At 41.9% G+C, this 25312-nt stretch overlaps 1 protein-coding gene across 2 annotated transcripts in view; it reads left to right on the plus strand.

Moving 5' to 3' along the window:
• Positions 1 to 25312, plus strand: part of XPO7 (exportin 7) — a 94851-nt gene that overhangs the window by 28460 nt on the left and 41079 nt on the right. The gene's annotated exons all lie outside the window — the stretch shown is intronic.

A 25312-nucleotide genomic window follows, 5' to 3' on the forward strand; every position in this document is an offset into this window, starting at 1 on the left:
GGGGGAGGGAGGGCGGGGATGAAGTTATTGGAGAGATGGTACAACAGACTATCGAATATGCTTTGCTTGCAAGACGCCCAAGGTCAAGCCCTACCACTGTATAGTCCCCGAGCACCGAGCCACAAAAATAGCCACTGAGTACTGCCAGGTGTGGGCCAAAGTCCAAACAAAAAGAGGGAGATTGATGATTTGCTGTTATGTTCAGTGTGGTGCATAATATCAAGAATAAGACTCATTGAACAGCAACATGTAATATGCAATAATGTGTGTTACCAAGTTGAAAGTTGTGCTAAAGAGGTCAGTATGACCTGAGTATTCATGAAAAATTTGAAGAGGGGTCAGTAAAGCTAGTAGAAATGGGAAATACTATAGATGGTGTATGGGGGTTTTAGCAACGCATTTGATAGTCTCTCAGAAGATTCTCATAGACATTAGATAATTAGCTGAAATGCAAAATTTATACAGTCTAAAATATGAGCTGAATCATTTAGTAGTTGGAGTGAGCATACCCAAAAGTGCTAATTGGTGGGTCATTGACTGCCAGGAAGCAAGTCTGTATTGTTTTCATAGCTCTAACCTTGGAACCATGGGCCTAGTCTGTTAAATATTTCGCCATAAACATAGCTAGGGACATTCAGATAAGAACAATCAGGATGCTTTTCTGTCTGTCTGTCTGTCTGTCTGGTGTGTGTGTGTGTGTGTGTGTGTGTGTGTGTGTGTGTGTGTTTTCTGGGGAAGGCTTCCTCAGGAGTTAAGAGGGCCACCAGGGCTGATTTACCTTACAGTGGGCAGGGGGCCATGCAGGCCCAGAATCAGATCTGTCAGCCCCATGCTTGCCAGATAGCCCTGTGAGCTGTCTCCCTGGTCTCAGTATGTGTTTATTGAATAATTCTTTTTTTCCTTTGTTTTTGGGTCACACTCAGCAGTGTTCTGGGCTTACATGTGCCTCTATGCTCAGGGGTCACTTTTGTTGGGCTTAAGGGACCATATGGAGTGCCAGGGATCAAACCCAGGTTGTCCGCATGCGAAGCAAGCCCCCTACCTACTATACTATTGCTCCAGCCTATATTAAATCATTCTTATCAGTTACTCGCATAATGTCACTGTCCACTGTCACTGTCCTCCCGTTGTTCATCGATTTGCTCGAGCGGGCCTAGTAACATCGTGAGACTTGTTGTTACTGTGTTTGGCATATCGAATACACCACGGGCAGCTTGCCAGGCTTTGCCGTGTGGGCGAGATACTCTCGGTAGCTTGCTGGGCTCTCCGAGAGGGGCGGAGGAATCAAACTTGGGTCGGCCGCATGCAAGGCAAATGCCCTATTCTCTGTTGTTTATTTTAACATGGCCTCAAGAATAACAGCTAAAATATATCCTTACCTGCATTTCAAAAGATAAAAATTTTTGTTGTTGTTCTGGGTCTTTGTTTTGGGGGTTGTTGGGGGCAAACCCAGCAGTGCTCAGTTGTTACTCCTGGCTCTGTCTTGATGAATTACTCCTGGCAATGTTCGGAGGATCATATGGGATGCTGGGGATAGAACCCAGGTGGGCAATCTGTAATACAAGCGCCCTACCTGCTTATACTATCTCTCTAGTCCCTCAAAGGATAACACTTGTTTAACACACAAGTTGAAAGGTGGATTAATTATAAACTAGAAAGATCTCATAGGCTAGAAAAATCCTCCATATCTGATGGAGAAATGCAAAATCCTACTCTTGGGTTATGGGCTACAATAGCAGTATACATAGCTATACAGGAGAGAGACACCGTGTAATAGCATGGCTGGGGGTGGGGAGGACGGGAAGGACGTAGGAAATTTTAAACACCTAGATATGTTTAGTAAAATACTGAAATAATTCCCTCTAAATGTATTTAAAATGTAAATAAGGATTGACATGCTTAGTCCCTGTTGATATTTGTGCACTCGCTGGAACAAGAGGAGGGGAGGAGTGGGAAGCAGGAGCGGCTCTGCAGGGGTGGCGCGCCTTTTTTTGTGCCAAGGCCATTTGGTTGTTAATCAACGGTGGTATTCGCAGGCCTCCCAGTACAACAGACAGGCCACGGGCAGCCACTGGCTTATTTCTCTCTTCTATCGGGTACCGGGGCCGCACCACTTTGAGGGCCTTCTGGCCCCCTGGCCGGACATTCCCCCCTCCTCCTTTAAGGTCGGATGCCAAGTGCCTGTGCTGACAGCTCAGTGAGGAGGCTAAAGCGACAGCTTCCACATTAACCCCGGACCCCAGAATACCCTCCCTGTCCACTAGGAAGAATGTGAGAATATCAGTGTTTAGGATTTCCAGATTTCTGTAAACCATTTAGGAATTTCTGTTATGTCCACATGGACTGAAAATGCCACCACAAATGATATTGAGCAGAAACTGTAAGCAACGAGCTAGATTATCCCATCCTCACACACACTCACACCGCTGAATTATCAGAGACAAATCGTGTTTAAAATGATCAAGACTGTGTATGAAGTCTCTAACAAACTAATGGATTTTGGGAGTGGTGTCCGGGCTCTAAGGCAGGACCTCATGCGTAGGAAATATGGGCTCTGCCACAGAATTATATCTCTAGACCCCCAAATAATGAATTTTTAAAAGAAAAACTTGAAGGACTTAATTTGTTTCCCCAGCACAGCAGGACCGTAGCATCTCCACCTCCTTAGGCTCTAAGCACTGAACCACCTAAAAATCACTTGTCCAAGTATTGCTGGATGTGGCCCCCAGGACCTCTACGCACTTGCCTAGGGAGACCCCCTCCATAAATAAATTTATTTGTGTATTTATAGTCACAGAAATTCTAAGCCCAATGAATTTGGTCAGCATTTTAGTCAGACACAGTGTGGAAGAGAGTTATGGGATAGAACAGGTCTGAAGAGACTGGCCAGAGTACAGGCCAGGGAGACAAGGGCAGGAACGGTAATAAAGACTAACGGGTCATGGAAGAGATGGCTCTAACACACTTACAGAATGAAGAAGAGACAACTATTCGGAGAATATTTACTGAACACAAAGAGAAGGCTTTTAAAATCAGAAAGAAAACATCACCTATACAAGGCAGCGGCTGGGACCGGAGGGCATGCTTTGCGCAGGTGAGGATCCCGTTCAGTGCCAGGTTCTGGACAGTAGCCCCCAGCGCTATTGGGTGTGACCCAGAAAGTTTCCTTTTATTTTTAAATTTTTTTTAACAGGCTTACCGTATTTTATGGTATTTCACAAATTCTGCTCATTTTAGCAAATTGAAAGTTCCTGGCAGGTATGTCGGTGCCATTTTCAATAGTGCGTTCTCATTTTGTAACTGCACATTGTTAATTTGGACACAGTTCTGTGGCACACTTACTAGGCTACAGTGTGGTGCAAGCATGGCTTTTATTATTTTTTAATTGCAGCTTAAAACAGTGTTCAGATTTCTCTATTGATGTACAGAGTTACTGCATACCATCTCCACCACCAAAACACCCTGACCTACCACAACTTTATTTGTTCATCGGTTGTTAGACATTTGGGTTGCTTCCACACCCTGGCTATTGTACTAAGAGCTACAATGATCCTAGGTTAGCATTAATGTTTTTGTGTTTGGGGGGTAGACATCTAGAAGTGGGATAGCTTGGTCAGATTAGGAGCTCTTTCTTGATTTTTTTGGTTTGTTTTTGTTTATTTTTGTCTTTGGTGGTGCTCAGGGCTGAGTCCTGGCTCTGCACTCAGGGATCATTTCTGGCAATCTCTGGAGGGAGGTATGAGAGATGAAACTCGCATCAGTTATGTGCAGGGCAAGTGCCCTACCCCCTTTAGGTAGAATCACTCTGGCCCCAATTTTTTTAGAAAGTTTCTTACTGTTTTCCATAGATGGTGCAGCAGACAACACTCCTACCAGCAATGAATGAGAATTCCTTTTTCACCACCCTTTCTCCCCCAACTAACACTTGTTGTTTTTAAACCAGGGAGATAGCTCCAAGGACTGGCAGCCCTGGGTTTCATCCATAGTACCATGGGATCCCTGGTGTGGCCCACAAATAGAAAAGAAAGTGGGGTGGGGACTGATACAGTAATCTCAACAGCAAACTGGAAGCCAAAAGAGTGTGCAAAGAAAGAAGAATTAGTACAAATTTCAACTCAGAGTTGTTCCAACAGATGACTTTAAAGAATAAAGACACCATCAGTTGTTTTTCAGTAAACCAAAACTGAATTTACCATCTTTAAATCTTTACTTAAATAACTTTTGTAAAGGAGGTACTTAAGGTAGGATGGAAAATACCCTCGAGGCCTGTTACTTCTGTGAAAGTAAGCAAAGAAATTGGTAAATGTCAGTAAGCTGAAGAAGCATTGTATGAGAAATTATAGCGTCAGGTTTTTAGCACTAAAATGACAAAACCAGAGTAATAGACAAGAACAAAGTGTAACCGGAAAGAGCTGACCATAGTTCATAGTCCTTAAGTCATTGCGTTGTTACTCATGAGGTAATAAACTAATGGCCTAATACTTTGAACTTTATTATTAGTGATATCTTAGAAAAATGGGACTCAAGAAAAATGCAATAGTACAGCAGGTAGGGCACTTGCCTTGGACACCACTGGCCTTGGTTTGATTCTGCACACCCAGTATGATCCCTCAAACACTGCCAGGAGTGGTTACTGAGTGCAGAGCCAGCAGTAAGCCTGAGCATCGCTGGGTGTAGCCCAAAAATAAAAAGGGAAGAAAAAGGGACTCAAAAGCTAGTAAATAAATTTTAAGGTTTTCTTTTTTCCCCTTAACTGTTGCAGGACAGGGTCGTGGGTAGGGGGAGTGGTACACTCTGAGGTACTTAGGGCTTACTCCTGGTCTGTGCTCAGGGATTACTCCTGGCAGGGCCTGAGGGAACCTTAAGGGGTTCTGAGGGTTGAACCTGGATCAGCCATGTGCAAGGCAAATGTGGAAGAGAAAAAGAGGATAAAGGAGCACAAATATAGTACAAAGAGACCAAGATACATTAGTGATCACAGATACTGAGTAACCTCAAATAAAGCAGAGAGTTAGTACAGGAGTTAAAGTGCATGCCTTATGCAGCTATTAAAAAGAAAAAGATGAAATCATGACATTTGGAGCATGGATGGAACTGGAAGGTATTGTGTTAAGCGAAATAAGTTAGTAGGAGAAAGACAAGATACTGGGTGATCTCACTCATCTGGGGAATGTATAGATAAAGCAGTGAAATAAGCAGTATCAAAAACTGACAAACACTTGGCCTTAGAATACAAAGCAGCTTTCAAGGGAAAAGAAGGAAAGGAAGTCCAGCTAGAGGGGCATAGGTACAGGGGTGGAGCGCTGTCGCGTTTTGGTGATGGTAAGGTGCAGTAATTTTGTTTACCGGTACAACAAAATTTTAACACTATTGTAACTGCATAAACTGTGAAAGAAGGTTCGGGTGCATGCCATGCATGTGCCCCACCCCAGTTCAACCCTCAGTACCACGTGGTCCCTTAAGCATCTCCAATTCTAGCCCTGAAAGGTCCTGAGCATTGCATCGTGTGGCTGTAGTGGCCTCCCAGCACTGCTAGGGTCCTCAGATTGAATCACAAGACCTGGTTGGCCAGGAATCACCAGGACCGGCTCCAAGAACCTCTAAGCAGCACTTGGTTATTGCCCCTCCCCCTTTAAAAGAACCAGTGTGGCTAAGATTAAAAATAATATAGACGAAAGAAGACTTGAGCGCTCACTACTCCAGTATTCCTACAAAGCACCCAGTCATTTTCAGTTAGCTTTTAGATCTAATATAAAGCTTTAAAACAATAATGTAGAAATATATGTATATTATCTTAGAATGGGGAAAGATTTCATTTGGGGGGAGGTCCCAAATAGTACCCAGGGAGTCAGGGAGCCACTCTCAGCTATTCTCAACTATTCTCAACCACTGAACCTGTGGTTCAAGGATGAGGTGCTGCTTGGGCCTAAGAGGCCAGAAATTACCTGGGCCTCCCCAGCCCTGCTCGGGGACCTCTAGGGCCACACCTGGCAGTGCTCAGGGGACCAGTTGGTACCCAGGATCAAACCTGAATCCACTGTGTTTGCACCTTAACCTCTGTACTGACCCCTCTCCAGTCCCAGAAAATATTTAACAGGACAAGCAAAACAGTAATCATAACAAAAACAAATGCTGACTCGGATTCTTGAAATTAAGAACTTTCCATTATCAAAAGACACTAGTAAAAGTTTTTTTAAAAGTTCTGTAAGGTGGGAGGAGAGATTTACTATATGTAACCAGCATAAGCCCTTCAAAATCCAAGCACTAAATGAAATGTATATACTAAACTTTATGTATTTCATGGAATATCTTTCAGACATAGAAAGTGCAGATTAGTAAAAGAACAGATTTTCAAATCCATTTTTGTATTAAAAACTAAGGCGAGGAGTCCAAAGGAATGAAGCTACAGAAGGTTTAAACTAAACAGCTTGAATTTAATGTTTATCACGAAAGTGTTCTTCTCGAGCACACTTGACATGAATAAGACAGGATGGAAAGTAAATTTCAAATAGGTAGATTTGGAATCAGATTAACAAATTTCTAATAATAGATCTAAAAAGGAAACAGTCCTTTATTCAAAACAGAACACAAATATCAGAGTGTTTTGAGTTTATTACAAAGTTATTTTTATATATTGTGTTGAATGAATCATACAGAATTGCTATTTTGTAGGTTAAGAATGATCGGATATTTGGCATTTTCAGGAGGAATTGAGCTTGCTAGGGGACTGTGGCTTTTTGTTTGTTTTAATTCACCACCTCCAGAAAAACAGGTATTACTTGGGCAGAATTAAACATCCTGTCAGGAGTATTTGTACCAAAGCCTTCCCAAATTTATTTCACAATAGATGGTATTAAACTTTGTAAAAGACACACTCTCAGACTCAGGGGAATGGTGGAATTATTTCAAAGAAACTCCTTCAAAAGGCTAGTTAGCACCCTAAAGAGTATAGTTGCTGACAGAATGGTTTGGACCATGGTTGTTTGAGTTGTTACCTGGAAATGACAGGTGGGGTGGGCCTGATGTTTTCTGAAAGCAGTAGCAAATTAGGTGTCTTTGAGACAGGAGCAGAGGAAGATTCCCACAATTCAGAATAATTTTCTCCAAAGTTTGCTAATCCAAGAATTGAGTGCTGAAAGTGGTGAAGTAATATATATGATAACTTTTTGGTACCTGTATTGCAAGCCACAGTGCCCAAAAGGAAAGAGAGAGAAGAAAAGTGCCTGTCATAGAGGCAGGCTGGTAGGCAGGTAGGGAAGAGCAATGCAGGGAGGTAGCCAAAGGGACACTGGGGACATTGGTGGTGGAAAGTGTACACTGGTGAAGGGACGGGTGTTGGAACATTGTAGGACTGAAACTTAATCATGAACAGCATTGTGACTGTGAATCTCACAGTGATTCAATAAAAAAAGGAAAAAACCCTTTTTATATAAGTTCACTGATCTTTTGTTAAAGCTCTAGATGTCTGCTACCTCCAGTTCCTATCTCACTACGAAGTTACACTTCACAGAAATTGTTCATAAACTAAATTCCAGAAATTAGCATTATAGACAAATTAATTCATCCTCAACCTGTGAAGTTTATTTCCACATTTGTAATTAAATAACCTTTTCTTTGTGTCCCATGGATCTTCTTGGTTTAAACAACTTTTGCTCTTTTTTTTTTCTTGGCTTTTAGGGTCATACCTGGCGATGCACAGGGGTTACTCCTGGCTCTGCACTCAGTAATTACTCGTGGCAGTGCTCAGGGGACCATATGGGATGCTGGGAATCGAACCTGTGTTGGTCGCGTGCAAGGCAGACGCGCTACCTACTGTGCTATCGGTCCAGCCCCAACTTTTGCTCTTTAGGATTCCATTGTTGCTTAAGCAGTCATCAAAGATTGACCCAGGCATCACTGTTGGCTCATTATCTTACCTACCCAGAGGCAATTACTAGCATCCCCGTGTTTCTCTGAAGTCAGCTTATTAAAGAACTTGAAACTGACAAGTAACTATTAAGATTCTTTTTATAAATGTGATATGTCTCCCATCATCATTCCCCAAATGAGAGTTACAGTGTGTGTTAATGATGCCTAAGTGGTTAAAAGTGTACCATTTAAGAATTACTTAAAAGCAGTGTGATGGGTGAAGGCAACCAAGTGGTGAAAATATTCTTGTCAACTGTAGCTTTAAAGACAAGGTGCTTTATGACTTCCCCCTTGCAGCTGTTTCAACTCTCAACCAGTATCAGGTCAAGCTTATTCATGGCAAAGGAAACATGGGGGGTGGGGGAGCGGGTTGTTTGGTTTTTTTAAATTTCAGGGACTAGACTGGGCCTCACAGAATATGCAGTGCTGGAAGTGCAATCGGGGGTTGACTGCATGTAAAACCAAGTAAGTGCCTTACCCCACATACTGTATCTCTCTGAAACCCTGTTTTGCTGGTGGGTTTTTTTTTTAAATGCATTTTGTCTCATTTTACTCTCCTTTTTTCATTTTTATTTATTCATTCTTTTTTTTTTCTTTTTGGGTCACACCTGGTGATGCACAGGGGTTACTCCTGGCTCTGCACTCAGGAATTACTCCTGGCAGTGCTCAGGGGACCATATGAGATGCTGGGAATCAACTCCTCTGCGAACCCCGCTGCGTGCAAGGCAAACGCCCTACCTGCTTTGCTATTGCTCCAGCCCCCTTTTGTCATTTTTAAAATTACTTCCCCCACCTCCCTTTGTTTTGCACTGCTGCAGGGACTGGGAATTGCACATACTTGGTTGTGGTGCTCATGCACATTTTGGCTGTGATGAGACATCATTTGTGTCAGTGTTTGCACTCCTGCCTTTCTGTGTGCCAGAGGCTCACCCTGTCAGAGACCCAGACATGGTAATGGGTCCCAGACAGCAGACCACCACAACCGTGCTCGGTGGCACCTGGGACCAAAAGTCTCAGAGTAGCCTTTATCAGCCACTGAAGTCCACTGAAACTATCCCCAGGAGGTATTTTTAAAAACATTCTCAGATTTTTTTAAAAAAAAATATTTAAATACCCTGGTTTACAAAATTGTCCATAATACCGTTGTTTGAGGTATTCATTTTTCCAACACCAAACCCACCACCAGTGTGATCTTCCCTCCACCATTGCCCCCAGTTTCCCACCCACCACCCCAACCTACCCGCTTAGCAGGCACAAAATAATTTTTATTGCTCATTTCAACATATTTTAACAATGGTGTTACTAAACTCATTGTCTTTTTTTTTTTATTTTTATTAGTGAAACACCATGAGGTACAGTTGTAGGTTTACAGATTTTTGTGCTTGGGTTTCAATTGTACAACTGTCTTGAGGCTGAGCTGTTACCCGCCCCCCCTTGTTGTCTTGAGGCTGAGCTGTTCGGTGCTGGTTCAGCCTTCTGTGTTACTGTTTTGCTCCCTGGGTTTAGTGAGCTTCTGTGCAATGTTCCCATCTGATTGGGTTGTTGGTACTGTGAAACTAAATGTCTCGTGACCGCTCCCGGTGCTGTGGAACTGGGGCAGTTCAGCATTGTTGTACTTTAAGATTAGTCAGGGAGCTAGGCCGTTGGTGTGAGTGGGGTCGGACTCCCATTAGGAGTCACAAGTGAATGGACTTAACCTCTTCGGTCGACTCTCACTGCTCCATGAAATCTGCTCGGTCTTACCTGGTGCAATGCTGCAGCTTGCCCCTCTCCCCACCACGGCCACGGAGAGGCTCTTACTCTCATTACCTTCTTTTCTTTGCCATCGTATTAGGAAGTACTGTACTATTTAGTTATGAAATAGTACTAAGTATTGAATGAAATAGCACTTTATTCTGTTAGTATCTTATTCTAAGTATGTATGAAGCGGTACTATGAAATAGTCCTTATAAACCTTCTGATTCACTTGTGTTTATGATTTGTCTTTCCTCACTATAATGTGAGCTCCAAGGGAGCAGGCATCTTGGTTTTGTGCACTGACCGAGAATTGTATCTGAATGTCTAGCACGTAGTAGGCACTCAGATGCTTGTTATTGAATGAAGAGTCTTGTTTCCTGACTGATACAATAGAGATATTCAAAAGTTAGTAACTAGTCCAGTATGGAGTTCTCGTAGAACCACCAGTTAAAACCCTACTTTGGGGGCCAGGTTCGATCCCCAGCATCTCATATGGTTTTCCAGTCCCCTCCAGGTATGATTCCTGAGTGCAGAGCCAGGAGCAAATCCTGAGCATCAGTGGGTATGACCAAAAAAAAAAAAATCAAAAGCCCTACTTTACTGACCATCAGGCTTTGCGATTCTGTCCATTCAAACTTTATTAAAAATTTTACCCCATTGGTTTGCAGTATCATGGATTTCAGAGGTCTAGTTTTATATCTGTGTGTGTGTGTAGTTGCCTCGCATCCTGCCTCCAGATTTCCATTATTACCCCCCCACCAAAAGATTCTTCTTGTTCTTTCTCCTCTTCCCTTAGTTAGCCACCATAGTTTTTACTAAATCCAGTGATCCAGTGTTTTTGTTTCTTGACAGTTTGCTTTGTAATCCATATTCCACAAATAACTGAAACTATATGAATATTGTCTTTCACTTTAATTCATTTAGCATAAAACACCTTAAGGTTCATTCATTTTTGTCCCAGTGGACCCAATTTTTTTAGTTTTTAGTGGCATAATATTGTATTTGAGACTATGGACTAGCTTCTTTATCCCATTAGGTGTTGCTGGCCATTTAGATTAACTCCATGTTTGGGCTACTGTTAATAGTGCTGCTATGAATAGACATAGGGGTACAAACATCCATTTGAATTAATGGGGGGTTGGAAGTTCAAGGTGTTTTTTGTTTTGGGGGTTACACTGGAGGTGCTCTTAGCTACTCTCCACTTGGTGCTTGAGTGTTGCTCCTGGCAGAGCTGGGAGAACCATGTGGTGCTGAGGCTTGAACCTAGACTTCCTGCATTAGAGCCTGTGCTCAGCCCCTGAAGCATCCTCTCAGCTTCTGAATTAATCTCAGGTAATCATTCCCTGGCAGTGGAATTGTTGGGTCTTACGGGGTTTCTGTTTTGATTATTTTTATTGGAGCCATCCTTAGCAGTTTTGGGTGGATTTAGCGTCCCTAGCAATGCTCAGTCTGACACAAGAGGAGTACTTGGGGTCAGTGTTGCTTGGGGTGTGTCCCCCTGGGCTACACTCAGTAATACTGACGGAGGAAGGATTATGGTGCCAAAGATCAAACTCAGTGCCTCATACATGCTAAGCATATGCTCCATCACTTGAACTATCCACCCAAACCTGATTTTATTTTATTTTGCAGTGCCCAATACTAAAACAGGGCTTCATACATGCTAGGCAAGTACTCTGCTGTTGTGCTACGTCCTTCACCATTTTAACGTTTTTAAGAAATCTCCATACCATTTCCCATAGAGATAGCCCCAGTGTACATTCCCACCAACTATACCCAGGATTCCTTTTGCTCACCATTATTTGTTTCCAGTCTTTCTGACACATGCCTCTTTAGTTTAAAAACTAATTCGGTCTGTCAGCATTTGGCCATGGAGAAGCCAGTGGCCATGTCAGCCCCTTTATTATTGAGAGTCTCCAATTGTTAATATTCATCAGAGCTTCCTGTTCACAGCTCATTATTTTTTTTTAGAAAAGTTCATGAAGTGTTCCCTGTATATATTACTGCAGGAAATTTCCTTAAGTTCTGCTACTAGTACATAAAAATATAGTTAATTATATGACAAATGATTATGTTGTCTGTGAAAGAGAAGACCCTGCTACTGTGTAGACATTGGGAATCCCTACAGGTGATAGAGATGACACTTAATCAGCATTGAGTAATTGATGACAATCCAACCCGTTCTCAACAAATGTAATTAAGAATTATCCACCTTGTTAAATGTTCTAAATAATATCCTTTTGCTGAAGGCTCCTCCTAGGTAGAAGGATTAGCAGATGTCTCTTTTTTCCCTAGGATATCACATGCTTTTGGCTTGCTATTTTTTTTTCTCCTAGTTTTTGGGTCACACCCAGCAGTGCTTAGGGGTTACTCCTGGCTCTGCACTCAGGAATTATTCCTGGTGGTGCTTGAGAGACCATATGCCATGCTGGGGATCAAACCCGGGTCTGGTGCATGCAAGGCAAGTGCCTTACCTGCTAAATTATCTCTCTGGCCCATGGTCTGCCTATTTCTTTTGAGAGATTCAGCTCTTTTTTAAAAATCCAAACATAATGCCAGTTTAAGATGTGAGAGATGGTGGGGCTGGAGTGATAGCACAGCGGGTAGGGTGTTTGCCTTGCACGTGACTGACCCAGCTTCGATTCCCAGCATCCCACATGGTCCCCTGAGCACCACCAGGAGTAATTCCTGAGTACATGAGCCAGGAGTAACCCCTGTGCATCACCGGGTGTGACCCAGAAAGCAAAAGCAAAAAAAAAAAAAAAGGTGAGAGATGGTAAATTAAGTTCTTTTTGTAAAGTGAATGATTTTTTTTTTTAAGGAAACTTGCATGATTACTCTGTAGGAACTTAAAAATAGAAATATTTTTGATTATCAAAGAATGCCAGAATTATATTTAAAAAATTGGAAGGGCAGAATAGCAGAAATTGTCAAAGCTTTTTACAACTCAGCCCATTCTTTTCCCCACTGAAAACTTAGGACTCTGGGGGTTCAGAAAAGTTTAAAAAGCAACTATGCAACCAACCTGAAGCTTAAAATTTGGAGGAGAATCTGCCGTGTTGAATTCTGATTGGGCCACTGCAGAACTGTAAGATTACTTTTGTACATAAGAACCCCCAGTCCCCGCCAGATAGTACTGGACAGTGGAGACTGTGCAGTAGAGTCTTCTTTGGCCTCTAGTCTTCTTGATCCTCATCACTTTATCAAAATACACACCTGGATGGTCTTTCTCCACTGTTGATTTGCGATGTGTGTTTCTCGTATGTACCTCAGCTGTGTGTGCTCGTCCATCTCCTTCGTGAATATATACAGGTCTCCTGAAATGTATTACTCTGTTGGGCATAAAACAGACGACCCCCACCCCATTCCCCCACTTTGACGCTATTCTCTGGAGTATGCTGGTAAGGATCCTTCCCAACTTAAATTGTTTGAGTGCCAGTGAAGCCCCTCTTTTCTATTCCGTTATCCTTTTGCTTTGCGTAGGATGACCTTTAGTGGCAACAGTGGGTAAATTTTTGCTGACTTCCATAATGACATATATTTGGGTGAAGGAGTAATTTAGGAAAGTAACAATGCATTTCTTAACTATGGCTATTGCTTTGAAGTGACTTAACTTTAAGTCTCAGTATTTTCCAGTGGGTGATACCCCCCTTGGGGGTAGGTGGTTGGAATGATGTAGGTGGCTATCATCGCCTGGGGTGCAGTTGGCCATAGGGTGCTTTCTATTTGCTGATTTCCAGCAGACCTGAGTGAGGTTCCCCCCCCAAAAAATGGTGCCTATAGGCCAAAGATGCTTAGGAACCTCTGATTTAAGATAGGCTTTGATTGACTCCTCAAGATCCTCAATAAAGAAATATTTTATACCAGGTAGGTGCAGTATGAATTTTCATTTGAATCTGCAGAGAACCACTGTCAGTAACATCATCTTTGAATATGAGTAACAGTGTCATAAGGCCTGTGTAGTAAACGATTTTATTGCTCTGTCAAGTAAAGCAGAGAAGTGAAAAACTAGGATGTAAAATGCGTTAGTAATCCAAGACAGTATTAAGATAGAATTAGGGGGAAGGGGATATGAAACTGGCAGGGCTGGGGAGATAGTTTGGCGCTCTGGAGTGCAAGCTTGACAAGTGGGTGGGACCTGGGGTCCAGCCTGGCACCTTATGGTCCTCCAAGCACTGGCAATTGCCCCAAAACATAGAAGCAAAATAGATTTTTTTTTTTCCTTTTTGGGCCATACCCAGCGATGCTCAGGGATTACTCCTGGTTCTACACTCAGGAATTACTCCTGGCAGTGCTTGGGGGACCATATGGGATGCCGGGGATCAAACCCGGGTCAGCCGTATACAAGGCAAACACTATCCACTTACCATCTCTCCGGCCCCCACAAATTTTTTTTTAAATACACTTTGTGTATTGCCACATGCCCTCCTTTATGGGATCATGCAGAATTATTATTGCTGCCCAGGACATTTTCCTGGATTCTTACCTAGTCCAGGAATCACCACCAGTGTTACCCTCCAAAGAAAGAGAAAAACACTCCTGACAATTACTGCCCTCACTTCCTTTGGGGTGGGGGGTGCGAGCCACTCCAGTGATCCTCACTCTGGCAGAACTGCTCAGGACCAGCAGTAGGTACTCCCAGGCTATCACTGTCTGGACTTTAGAAGCACGTGCTTGATAGTGCTTGCTGTATGATAGGTATCAGTACTTTAGTCATCTCTCATCCCTAGGTTCTTCCAATCGCCTGAGGTCAACCAAGGTCAGAAACATCACCTACAATAAGATGGGGGGGGGTACTTTGATAAACTACATTTCTATAACTTTCATTATAATATAATTATTTAGTCATTTTAATCTCTTGTCTCATAAATTAAATGTTGTCATTGGTATATATCATATAGGATGAGCATGGCATATAGCATTCATAGTTGCAAGCATCTGTTGCAGTTCTTGAAACAAATCTTCCACAGATAAGGGTGACTGGGCTACTGTATTAAATTTGTAAGGAAAAACTGATACTATCAGTAAATAGTTTCAATCCAATTAAATTGTTCAAGCTGTGGTTTAACACTCCGAACAGGAGTAATGAACTTTTTTTTTTTTTTAAATAAAACTGTTCTCCCTGGATAGACCTGCTTTTGAAATACCCATTTTAGGAAAATGGTAATGTAGCAGAAAAGTTTATTTATACATATACTTGCTTTATCCTGCAAATTAGGGTTCCCAAATGACTGGCTTCCTTTCCTTAGGTGATCTGTTTGCCTTACATAATCTGCTTTCTTACTCAGCCATTTTTATAGCAAAGTGCATTGTTTTGGTCTTTTAATATGTCAGCATGGCAGAATAAGTTCCATAAAAGGTATTTAAGAAACCACTCTTTTTGTGAAGGAAATGAAGGTAGCCAAAGACAAGTATATTATTCTTGTTTTTCTCCCCTAGTGAAACTGCATCTGTAAATCTTAGGATTTACAGGATTTATATGCTTAAAACTTATTACAACTTTTAAGTGCTATAAGTAACCTACCATGCAGTGTTAATTTCAAAGTCATCCTTTAATGATGTACTCTGCCCTTGGAATGCTAGTTTAAAATAACAGAAAACTCTCTTGGGACCCCGGAGTAGTGCCTAATGTATCTGAGGCTCGGGGTTTGATCGTGGCACCAAAGGAAGAGAAAGGGAAACAAGAAGAGTGAGTTAAATCCACAGAACATGGAATGAAATGAAGATTAGAGCAGAGGTCAGTGAAACTGAGAACAGGAACATGGGGGAGAGGGATCATTAAAATGATACAGAGCTACAGAAAATCTTCCAGAGTTTAATAGAAAGCAGTTACTTTGTCAGTTGAAGGTTTTTCTTTCTATAACCTGAGCTTCAGCTTGGATTAGCCTGAGAATTCTCCTAGCTAGTATTCTCAGAGATAGCAGGGAGTTTGGATGGCGACTCCCAGAACATACTTTGTCCTTTGAGCTGCTGTGCTTGAGGTACGCATGGAACGCTTGTCTCCTTCTGATGGACACAACAGTGTCCTCACAGCAGTCACCATCTTCCCACGGGGTTCCTCGCTTCCGTTGGATCTCTCAGGTCCTGCAATTAGTGCTTAATCTGTTTTATGGGGTTTGTCTTGTTTTGATATGAAGCACATTGTTCTGTAGCTCCTTGGAAAGCGGGAGCACCGGTGATAGGTTTTGGGGATCTGCCTCAGATTCGATTGCTTGCTACTCTGGACAGAGTTCTGTGTTGGTCACCTCCCTTCAGAGTCTTGGAACTATCTCTCTGTGAGCCTCTTGATTCCAGTGCTGCTGACACTCTCATGCCTGACCCTTGCTATTTTCACTGGATTGGGTTTGTGTCATGTTCCCATCTCTTACCCCCAACCCCTCCTAATTTATAGAATCTTCTTTTGGTCCTCATACGTTGTTTTTTTATTTTGTTGTTGGGCTTTTAATTTTTTGTTTGCTTGGGGGGTTTTTTTAGGTGTTTATTTTGGTTTCACAGTGGTATACCTTGGGGGGGGGGGATTTTTCATCTGTCAGGCTGGACATTAGACACTTGGAGTGTTAATTGGATGTTGGACCTGTGGAACTGGGCCTCTGATCTTACCTGTGTTGCTTTATTTTCTGGTTCTGTCCTGGTTTTTCTGGTTTCTGGGAGATTCCGGCCTTTTCCCCAACCCTCTGATGGAATAAATCTGCCTCTGCTGTTGCCCCTTTAAAATCTTTCCTTACTGGAGTGCTTCTCTTTCAGGGCATCCTGTTCTTAGTCCACAGCTTCATGTATTTTCTTATCTCTGCAGTGAGCTTGATAATTTTTTTTTTACTTTTATTCAAGCTGCTACTTACTCAATTTTTATTTGTTGAGAGAGCATGTCAATATCTTCCATATTAAAGACTTTTCAGAGAGGAGTCAAGATTTCTGATAATCTGATTGTTTGCTCATGTTCAAGAGTAAAAGACTGCAAACCTTATTGTAAGATCTTAGCGTTCTGGATGCAGCATCCCTCACCCCTAAATGACTTAGAGGATTTGTGGAGGTAGGAGAGTGTCTTCCAAACTCCTGCCTAGAGGAGTAGCCTGGTGTTTCTGGGTAGAGGTAACAGGATAAGGAAGAAGACTCAGTAGCATTTGCTGTGCTTGTGGCTACCTAGTTGAGCTGTTTGCTGCGCGATACCCACATCCTCAGATGTGCTGTAAAGCTAGGTTTGGGGGACCCTAATGTCTCAAAAAACAACTTTCCCTTTTTGCCCTTGCTCTTTCTTTCATTCATTTTTGTTTTGGGGCCACACCCATTGGTGCTCAGGAGTTACTCCTGGCTCTGTACTCAGGAATCATGCCTGGTAGGCTCTGGAAACCATATAGGATGCCAGGGACCGGCCCTGAGCAAGGCAAGCTGCCTTCCCACTGTTCTATCACCCCCGCCCAGTTTACCCTTGCTTTTGCCAGTCCACTTAACACCTCAGAATGGAATGTACGTTGAGTTGATTTTCAGCCTTTCTCAGCACTGGCTAGGGATTTGGCTTTATGTTTTAGGTCCCCCATCTGGCAGTGCTTGGGCAGTTTACTCTGGCTCTGTATTCAGATGGATGTGTGGTACCAGGAATTCTAACCAGGTCAGCCACAGACAAAGCTACCCCTTATCTCTTGTACTGTCTCTCCAGCCCAGATTTTACCCTCTCTTGTGGGGGAGAGGGCTCAGCTAACACTCCTGGCTCTGTGCTCAAGAGCCATCCCTTGTAGTACTCAGGGAACTAAATGTGATGGTGAGGATCTACCCAGGATCAGCTACATGCAAGGGAAGTGGCTTATCCCCTATACTATCTTTCCAGCCCCAGGAATTCACTTTTCCTAAGTCAAGACTTACTACAATTATAAATAATGATAAACAATCTTTTTAATGTTGTTTTAGTTGGGTTTGGAGTGGGAATTAATCTGCCACTTTCAAAGCTTTTTAAGTTTGATTTAGTCATTTTATCAAGGAATTTTTGTCAGTGCTTACTCTGTACCAGACACTTGCGTGACCTTGTCCTCTCCATTTAGCATTTGATTAGCACTCATTAACTAAAATCCCAGAGCGTAATTAATCACACAAATGGCATTTTGAACAAACACTTGAGTCTGTTGTATAGAATATCTCTATTTGAACAAATGATTATAGCAGTGGAGATATTGTTCTCTTTCTGTCAAGAAATATGTATTGAAAGGCACCCGTGGTGCCAGAAGTACAGTTGATCTCAGATCTCACGTGGTTATGTTCTGTAAATACCAAACAGTCGCTCCTAGAGGATAATCAGGCTTGGGTTTCTACCAACCAATAGCTATAACATATTGTCTGCCAGTCAGCCTATAAAATTGTTTTATTGTATTTCTGTTTAAAGACACCTCTTTTAATATGCACGAATGAGACTTACTTAACAGACATGTTTTCTCCCTGTGACTTGTCTGTTTGTTCTCTGGAACTCTAAACAACACTTGAGCTCTAGCACGCAGGCCTTTTAAATAGTCAAATCACTGACAAGGAGCACAAAATTAGAGGGGAAAGGCCCTAAATCAAGTATATCAAAACCTCTTAGACTTGTCTATAGTACAAAGGCTGAAGCAAAAGAAGGCAAATCATCGCCTTGTTCCGTCTCAGCTGGTAACGTGTGTGTCTGGCAATTCTCACTCTTTACCATCTTGTGTGTGTCCACCAAACTCCTCAAAGTTGCCACAAGTACAGATTTGGGGATCACAAATAAATTTTAGCAATTAGGTGTGTTCACAAGTCCAGGGTCCATAGTACTATGAGGATTAATTGAATAGCCTATTCCCGGTCCCCCTCCCCCTGTAGGGAAAGACTTTTATGGATGAAACATGGCAGGTTTTATATGCATTTATGCATGAACTGCTGTTTGCCAGAGGTTTTAGTAACTAGTTATAATTGATAATAGCCAGTAATAAAACTCAGTGGTTAGCAGTTTACACATATTAGCTCATTGACTTTTACAACCGTGTGAAGTGGATGTCATTTCTTTTTAAAAAGAATTGAAAAGCAGTTTGAAGTATTCCAGTTGCTTATTCACCTTCTCACAGCCAGTAAATGGACGGATGTGTAAGGGTTCTAACCATTACTCCTGAACCTCCACTCCTGAAGGACCATTTTTCCGTCATTGGAGTTTTTTGTGAGGAAAGCTCCTGTCCACTGAGAAGGGGTGTGTGTGTGTGTGTGTGTGTGTGTGTGTGTGTGTGTGTGTGTGTGTGTGTGTGTGCCTTCATGTGCTCAGTCCTGCCCTTCCCTTTGTTGTTGTGATGCCCAGTATTTCCAGACAAGCTGAATTGTGCTCAAACACTTGGTTGCAGTGCTTGTGGGGTTGGACTCCTGGCTGCGTTGGAGATCACCTGCGGTAGTGATGCCAGGGGTTCCAGAGAGCCGAGCTTTTTAGGACTGTGCCCAGCACTAGGGGCAGGACAGCCCCAGGGATTGCATCCCGGGCTCATGCTTGCAAGGCAGATGGGGTTTTGCTGCAAAACCATCTCTGGTCCATCTCTGATTTGTGTTGTTTGATTTTTAAAGGGATCACATCTAGCCATAATGGCAAGGAAAACATGAGGCTGTTCTCGAAGTGCTAGGGATCAAGCTCGGGGTTTTCTGTATGTTTGGCATGTGCTCTACCACTTGAGTTCTCTCTCCTCTTTTATTTTACTCTTGTTACTCTTTCTTTCAGTTTTCCCTCCCACCCACAATGTTATTCTTCCTTTTAAAGGTTTCCACAGGTCAGAGAGACAGCACAGAGTAGACTTGCTTACACAAAGCTGCACCAGGTCCAGTCCCCAGCCCCACATACAGTCCCTGGGCATCGCCAGAGTATACACAGATTAAGCCCTGAGCACTTCTGGGTGTGGCCCATAGAACAAAATCTACGTGTAAAATAAAATTCACACAGAGAGGGGGAGAGAGAGAGATCCTAGGTGTGGAGCAGATGTACTTGGCCTCAAGTTCGAGTTCTGTTCCCTGCACAGTGTGACTCATGAGCACCACCAAGTATGGCCTTAACAGCCACCCAGCAAACCAGACCCAGGCAGTGCTTCATTGTCACCCCCACCCCCACCCCCACCCCACCCCTGCCCAGTACCAGTTAGTTTACGGGTCAGTAGTAATATAATATTTGCTTCATTTTACAAATGAGAAAACTGAAGCAGTATGAAATTACACAGCTTAAAGTATGTTGAGACCAGTTTTCAAATTGCTTATCCCAGTCTAACTGCCTTCATTTTCCGTAACCGCTTATACCCCTCCCCCCAAAAAAGGGGGGTTTAACTAGCCAGTTTGCGGTTAGTCACTGCGTGTCAAGCCAAAAATCTATTGTATTACCATATGCTCACTTCTTTTTAACTGTGACAACCTCGAGTGAACTGCTGTTGTGAGACAGAGTTGCCTCTGAACAGTGAGAAAGAGCTCACGTGTCTGAGAAGGGCCTCTGAGCAGGAACTGTTGTTCCAGAGAAGCACTGCTGTCGTAGAGCTGTCTGACAAATGGTAGTTGGACCAGGTACGGTGTTATCAGATATTCTCATTTTTCGTGAGGAGATAGAAAGACAGGTGTTGTTATAAAATATTGACAGCGATGCCATACATCGAAAAACACAAAGTCTCTGGGCCAGTTTAAGGCTAACGTTCTGAGTGGTCACTCAGGCAACGCATATACAAGAATTAAAACGATTAAGATGGACATGGCCCCACACGGATAATACACAAATCCATGAAGCGTTCCATATTTGGGGGTGGGAAGTATAAAAACTAGCAGTTTGACACCTGTACTTTCGAGGATTCATCTTACACTAAAGCTTTCATTCAGATACAACTGACAAAGAGCTGGTACAGGTTATTTCTCTGGTGATAGAAAGAGCCACGACTAGTGTCTAGTGACCTATTCAATGAAACTTCTGGGGCGAGAGCTGTAGTACAGTGGGTAGGGCACTTGCCTTGCTTGCAGGTGACCCTGTTCAATCTCTGGCATTATAGATGGTCCCCCCAAGCCGGCCAAAAGGGATCCCTGAGCAAGGGGCCAGGAATAACCTCTGAATACCGCCGGGTGTGGCCCAAAAACAAACAAAAAAGAGTTAAACTTTGAAGTCAGTAAGCCATTAAGTTAACTTGCATAGCCTGTTTACCTTAAGAACTACTTTGTTTACATGTGTTTGGACTGCATATTATCCGCAGTGCAGAGATCAGGTCTGTTTATTACAAGTTAGAATTGATTAGTTTTTTCCTGAGCTGTGTTAAGTTTTGCTGTCTCATATGTTGGCCGACTTCCTGTCCTTATCTAATGCATGCAAGGCTCTGGCATAGCATTATCACTTGCTGAAAATGTTTTTATCGTGTTTTACAGAAGACATTACACAGCATCTGCAACCAAAACTTTTAATACTTTCAGAATTAGAATGTTCCCAAATGCATCCAAAAGTCATAATTACCTTCCTTAGTTTTATCCGAAGACGGTGAAACAGCCCATTCTTAAAGCATGAAATAATGAAAGCATACTAAATCTCAATAAGATTACTGAAGCGCTTTTCCATTAGTACTAGGAGAAAAATTAATGAGTAAAACCCATAGAAGTTGGGGAAAACTCAGACATTTGGTCATCTGAATTTTTTTGTTTGTTCTTTTGGTCTCCTTACTGTATACTCTGTTGGTATGTGCCTCAGAAGTGACATGAGATATCCATAGCTTTAGCTTTAAGAGAGATACTGCTAGTTCTCCAATGTGTTGGACTTTGATTCAGGTAGCAATGTGTAAGTTCCACTCGTTACAAATCGGAAGCCGCCTTGGCCTTCCGCTTTAGTCATTCTGATAGAGTTCATTGTGACTTGAATTTACATTTCCTTGTGATGCTAAGACTGTTTGCTTATTGGTCATCTGGGTATTTTCTTATCTCAGGTGCAAATCCTGCGCTGCGGTTGTAAACTTTTCCCTTTTAACTTATTAAACAAATAATATGTATTTATAAACAAATTACAGTGCTAATTTTTCCACCCTACTCACTCAGGGTGTAGTAAATACTTAAGAGATTTACTGTTATAGGTATAAAGCCAAATGGTTTTTGCCCACAAGATTCCCTTCTAGATAACTTTATAAACAAAGATAAAACCGTATGTAAATATTCTTTTTAGGCCATTTTAAACTGTCAAGCAAGCATTTCTCACTGCTAAAAAAATAAAAAGTAGTAATAAAATTTGGTTCTATTTGTTCTGTGAATTCTGATTGGAGAACCATCTATTAGTAATATGTTACTAATTAGAAAAGTTAATTTAGAGAGACTGCCACTTAAATGTGCCCTTCTAAAGATTGTATATTTGTTTTTAATAGGATTCCCCCTCCCCCCACAAGTAACAGTGTCATGGGTCAAAGTTCAACAGCTAGAGAAATCTATAACAAATCAAAACTCACCTATTACTTCACCTCCCAGAAATAATAGGTTAGTATTCATCCAGTTTCTGGTGGGATTTGCTAGCATATCACAAATTTAGATACTCCATGTATTGTTTTACCAATTACTTTTTTTTACCTAACAGTCATTGTTTACTGAGTCTTGAGAAGTTCAAAAAACTAATGTGGGGGCTGGAGAGAGAGCGCAGCGGGTAGGGCATTTGCTTTGCACGTGGCCGACCCAGGTTCGATTCCCAGCATCCCATATGGTCCCCTGAGCAGAGCCAGGAGTAACCCCTGTGCATCGCCAGGTGTGACCCAAAGAGCAAAAAAAAAAAAAAAACTAATGTTTATGAGAATTGAATAATTAACAACACCTTATTGAGTAGATAAAAAATAAAATGTAATTAGTATACAGAATTTAATAACCTTATAGATCTTTAAAATGCATTGTGTATTGACAAGCTCAGTATGCATCTTTTCACTGTAATGTGCTTTTCTCATACACAGAAGAATTCATCAAAAGATTAAATGTATAAATAGGTTGAAGGTAACTTCCTTTTTCAGCAGCTCTTTCATTTAAGCTATCCTAAGCATACACGTGAAGTCATTAATTGATTATACTCTAGATTCTCTGAGAACTCTGACTCAGGCTTGTACTTTGGACTTTGCAACTGGGTGGTGACTTGGGTCATTTCAGGTGCTTCCAACTGTCAGAGGCTAACTTAAATTGCAGGGCTTTCTGCTTTGTTAAGTGATATCTAATTTGTAGACAAAGTCTTTTCCTTCTAATCTAGGTACAACTTTTCATGTTCTGTGTTCCATAGTCTCAACGGAGTTGCATCTTACATTAACAAGACTAGCCGAGCTGTACTTTCTCGGTACATTCTTTCCTTTCCTTTATTATATCCATTGGTGGAATCCATGTAGCATGGTTTGTGGGTTTGATTGTTCTGAGTTCTGTTACTAAGCTTTGCTTGTTGAAGATTGCCTTTTATGAGTATTTCACCACACAAACATTTCTGTTTTACTAGAACCAAAACAAAAGTTTATCTTTGGATAATAGGTTTGTCAATTTCAGAATTACATAATTGACATCAGGTGGTTGATGTCCCTAATAAGAATTGGTGAATAGGAGAAGGTTTAATTTCAGGTGTTAGGACAGACATATGTTTAGTTGCCACCCTCAATATGAAGCACTACTTTTAATATTAAACAAATAATTATAGGATAAATTATTCTGGGTCTCCCAAAAATCTGGTTCAAAATATTCTAACCATTGGATTCGCTTTGAAAACACTAAGATTCAGAAGTCTGTAAATGTAAATTATCTCACTTCCCTCTCCTTTCATGGGTAGTATTGGCAACCCAGATTAAAATGACTATTAACCCTATGGTTTTAGACGTTTTCACTAATTGTTTGGGGAAACAAAATTGTTTTCCATTTGTTCTTCTGAAAACAAAGAAATGTTCTTCAAACTGTGTAAATGGTCAAATTACTTTTTTGTTTTGAAACAGTTTTGTTTCCTGAGCTGGGAGCTCATTACCAGACTTACCCTGTAGTATGTTTTTGTCTGCTAAATTAAGGCAAATCAAAACAAAGCAACAACCCAAAAAGCCCACCACAACCTGCCATGTGGGTTTTTAGCAATAAGGAACTAACTGGTGACAGATGCTCCGGCACTGTCCTGTGAATGACTTTGTAATAAACATAAACAAGATTTGCACTGGGAGAGCTACCGGAACTGATTGATCACACTTTAAGGAGAGGCATTTCACTTAAGCAGCCTGACTGCTTAGGGAGTGTCTGTCTGTTCCTGATATTGGAAAATTCGAAATGTCTGGTGGCTGTGGAAGTGGCAGGCGGCGGTTGCCCCAACTCCTAATACCATTACTAGGCTGCCTTGCTCTTAATGTCTTCTGTTATCTGTTTTTAAAGTAGTTTGTCCCTTTTTAAGTGCATCATTTTATTGTGGGGGTCCGGGTGGAGAAATAGCTTATCAGGTTGAAACAAAACCTTGTGGGGAGGATTTAATACCTGACTTAGGAATGTGGAGATTTAGGATTAAACTGATTTGTCAATAGGGTCTTGAGCCAGTATTAGCAAGCATATCACTTAACTGTCACGTGTATTTTATGGAGTAAGTGCAATTAGTCATAGCCTCTAGTCCTTATATTTATAAACTGGGGAGGGGGGGTAGGGAATGGACATTATTTATAGTGTTCACTTAATTATTGACATCTGGTTCTACAAGGGTGTTTTCCTGTTTTTGAATCGAAGAAAGTATGAATCCAGAGAGGAGTAAACTAAAGTAAGCCCAATCAGAGTCCCAGAGATTTGTCTGTTTGGCTTTAGAATGGAATGGTTGTTTCTGTTCTTCGGTGGGCTTTCTGAGGTGATACTGAAGGTCTTAGAATGCCAGCCTTGTTTCTTTTCGGTTAATATTTTAAATGTATCAGGTTGAGTAAAATAGGGATCTTTCCCTCTGGGAATTGCTGCTTAGTATAATCGGTATGGTTAATATAGTTGCAGCAAAATGAAATGAAGTGGTAATGAAAAACCTTGGACAAGCTGGCTCTATAATATATATACTTCAGGTTAGTTACACAGGTTGGTTTATTAACAGTATTTTTATTATTTTATATTATTTTATTACTTTTGTTGAAAATTTTGGTCTGGAGTGATAGCACAGCGATAGGGCGTTTGCCTTGCACACAGCCGGCCTGGCCAAGCCGGATTTGATTCCTCTGCCCCTCTCGGAGAGCCCGGCAAGCTACCCAGAGTATCTTGCCCGCGCAGCAAAGCCTGGCAAGCTACCTGTGACGTACTCAATATGCCAAACACAGTAACAACAAGTCTCACGATGGAGACGTTACTGGGCCCGCTCAAGCAAATCGATGAACAACGGAAGGACCGTGACCATGACCATTTAAAATTTCATTTTTAATCGTAGGAAACTTCAGTCTGTTTAAACCAGGGTTTTCTTGCTACTGTTGAGAATAGCAGCAGTATAGAATAGCTTCCTTAAAATCCAAACCATTCCTTTTAAAGACTAACAGATGTTTGCCCTTCTCTAAGTCAGTGAAAGTTCTTTGCTTTTCAGTACCGGTAAGTGGAAGTAGATTTGTGTGTCCCTATGGGGTGTGGGCCAAAGCACCCAGCCAATTATCTTCCTGCCTCCCTGGAACTGGTTCAAGATTTGAAGAGAAGGGTTTGTTTGGGGGCGTTTCCCTGTCTTATCTCAGTGTGCACATACGCCTGGGTTGAA

Source organism: Sorex fumeus, unplaced genomic scaffold, assembly GCF_029834395.1.
Source record: "Sorex fumeus unplaced genomic scaffold, SorFum_2.1 ptg000039l, whole genome shotgun sequence".
Classification (NCBI taxonomy): domain Eukaryota; kingdom Metazoa; phylum Chordata; class Mammalia; order Eulipotyphla; family Soricidae; genus Sorex; species Sorex fumeus.